The sequence below is a fragment of the Zea mays genome, chromosome 8 (assembly GCF_902167145.1).
Source record: "Zea mays cultivar B73 chromosome 8, Zm-B73-REFERENCE-NAM-5.0, whole genome shotgun sequence".
Taxonomy (NCBI): Eukaryota; Viridiplantae; Streptophyta; class Magnoliopsida; order Poales; family Poaceae; genus Zea; species Zea mays.
The window spans coordinates 49188906-49192078 of record NC_050103.1 but is presented as its reverse complement, the minus strand read 5'-3'; positions in this window follow the sequence as shown (position 1 = coordinate 49192078).

The window sequence follows — 3173 nt, the reverse complement described above, 5'->3', positions numbered from 1 at the left end:
TATCCCCCTCAAAGATAGCATTTAAGGATGGCGCTTGGAGTGGTTTATTGTTGAGAATCACGGAAATTCTCTCCCCCCACGGTCAGGGAGACAACCGAACGTTCGCACTCCGAGCTAGACTGAATCCCCCACAGACCAGGATGTGGCTGAGGCAGGAGTTCTGCTAGCTGAAGTTGGATTGTTGAAGGAGAGGGGTCTGACTGCAGAAGCTGTGGTTGCTGACTTTGTCTTCAAGAACATTCAACCATTGAAGGACAGGGCATACCCGGCCTACCTGTACCGAGGTCTAGCTGACTCCACCCGGGTCACCAATAGAAGAATTCCTGATGTGGTCTTGGTGAGCCGACTTGAAATGATACTTAGGGGCAAGGTGTCAAATGTTGGTGCCCCTGTTGCCTACTCGGCTTGGAACTTGCCTCCTTCCAAGGCCTTTACCCATTTCGTGTCAAGTCCTCCTGCTGGCGCTGGCGGTTTGGGCCTTAGAGTGCGACCCTCTACCGAAGAAGTTAGTGCGTTGGTTGCTTCGCTTGAAGAAATTCCTGATGATGAACGACAGGTTCATTTTGAGGTGCCTTTGGATCCCAGTGATGCAGAGATAAGTGCCATGCTTGATATGTTAGCCGAAGATTCTTCTGATGCCGCTCCTGCTGGGACATCGGTGGTGGCGCCTCTCCCGGAAGCTGGTAAAACCTTGGATATTCAGAGGCCTGTCAGTGTTCACCCGAAGCGCCCTTGCCGAGCCAATCAACTTGATTCTCCTGCTGATGAGCAGAAAAAGAAAAAGAGACGTCTTCGGCGAGTATCTAGCTTGGATCGGGATGCTGGTCCTTCGGTTCCTGCTGTTGAGGAAGTGCCCGTGCCTGAGTTTACCGACGCTGACCCCAATGGGTGTGATCCATCCGTCGCTGATCCCAATGGGTGTGCTCCATCTGTCGCTGATCCCCATGGCAATACACTCTGCTGTTAAGGAAGAAGATGAGATCCCTTTGACTCGGAAGAACAGTCGGCGATACGTAGCCAGTGGGGAAAGTAGTGGAGTTCCTTCTCCTGCTCTGTCTGCCCTCATTGGTCTACAAGAATTGTCTCTGGCGAACTTTGATCAGACTCTTGAAGATATGGTTCCAGAGGATCTGTTATCAGAGCCGGCGGATGGTGACGCGATGGATGTTTGTGCTGATGTGTTCGACGCTGGGTTGGGGTCATCCCGGGCAGCGTCCCGCGCCTCATCGACCTTGGAGCGCGGTCTTGAGGGTCAGGAAACTGACTTGGACTGTCCTTCTCCCATGGAAGTGACTGGGGGACCTTCAGCCTTAGAGGCGGCTGCTGCAGAGAACTTGGCCCTCAACGATGGTGTTGACACTTACCCAGCCCCCGAGGGTGTTGCCGGGGATGATTCGGCTCGGGTGGGAAGCGTAAGCCGCGACCTAGCCCCCGAGGGTATTGCCGTAGACGATCCGGCTCAAATGGGTAGCGCAAACTATGACCCAGCCCCCGAGGGTGTCCGAGAGGGGTCTCCCTCTTGTACTTCCATGGATGTTCACACAGGATCTCCTCCACACTCTGGTTGCATGGTGGTAGCCCAAGCTTTTGGTCAAGGAGTCGCTTTAGAGGCTAGCGTTCCTGACGACAAAGTTTTGGGCTCTGCTGATGACACTGAATTGGTTCCTGCTAGTTCATTGCAAGTTGCTCCGAATGGTGATCCTACGCCAAGCCATCAATTGATTTCTCACGATTTGGGAGTCCCCTCATTCTTCTCCAACCTCCAGGTACTATGGTCTATTCTAGTCTGCTTTTTACACCGGATGAACTGCTGTCATTACACTCATTTGCTCTCAATATCAGGCATTGGTGGACGGGATGACTAGTCAGCTGAAGTTGCAAGGTGCTTCTGTTCCAGAAAGAGCTTCGTCTCTGGCACGTTGGAATCCGGTGCTGCTTCAACGGCGTGTTTCTGACTTAGAGGCGGCGAATGCTGGTTAGTGCTTTTCTGCTTCCTTTCGTCTATCTTATTAATTTGCTTCTTAATCTAAACTTTTTGCTTGACCGTTTCTCGCTAGATATGGCTCGGCAGTTTTCTGTTCTTGAAGAGAAACATTCTTAAAATCAGGCTAAATTGGTCTGGCGGTGCTCTGATTTTGAAGAAAAGTATTCCCAAAGTCAGACTGAGCTGGCCCAAGTTTCTGCTGCTCTGAACGATGCCAACGTGTTGAACTCTACTCTCCGCGCTCAGCTTGATTCTGAAAAGGTGACCTGAAAACCCGAGCTTTGTTTTGCCATGTTCTTATTGCTTGCTCGACGTTTGAAGAAGTTAATTCTTGTTTGCAGGAAGAAAAACATGCCCTTGTTGCTTCTCGTGACAATCTTGACAAGCTATATCGTGACTCCAGCAACTCGTTGACGATCCTGGAGAGGAGTCATCGCTTCACCATGGAGGAGTTAGACAATCATCGTTGTAAGCTGCAGGAGTCTTCAGATGACGTGATTCGTCTCAGGCAGTCGATATCGGCTAAGGATGCTGTCATCAAGGAACTGTGTGCTTCCAAGAAGTCCATCACCCAGGAGCTAGCAACTGCTTAGTTGGCTGTCAAGGTTGCTGAAGAGACTTCCGTTACTCTGAGGGCCCAGCGCGACAGAGCCATGGATAAAGCCATTCGCGCAGGGCGGATCTTGATGAGGAGACCCGGTGTGATTGTTCCCGACGACATAAGGGCTGATGTGAACGCTGCTCCTGATTCCTCAAGTCGCCCTTCTTCATCGGTTGCTCCTGAGAAGAATGTTGCAAAATAGGAAAACATTGCGTGCTTTGAGCGCGCGGTTATCGTGCTCGGATATTTTGTTAGAGGACACCTGCTTGACATTTGAATGCTACTGTTATTCTCCTATCGTTTTAGAATTCAGCAGTATCTAAATTTGCAGAAGTAAAATATTGTATGATGATTTTGAAACTTCTTCACGGGACATAGAGGTCGCCCCTATATGAGTAATCGTAAGCATGTGAAACCGTCTTAAGTCGTTGCTGACTTAAACCGATTGCTTTTGTTAATAGGGCATAGTAGTAATCCCGAGTTAAGTAAGCGCGAGCATGTTGCACCGTCTTAAGTCGTTGCCGACTTAAGCCGATTGCTCCGTTAGCAGGGCATAGTGGTCACCCCGAGTTAAGTAAGCGTGAGCAT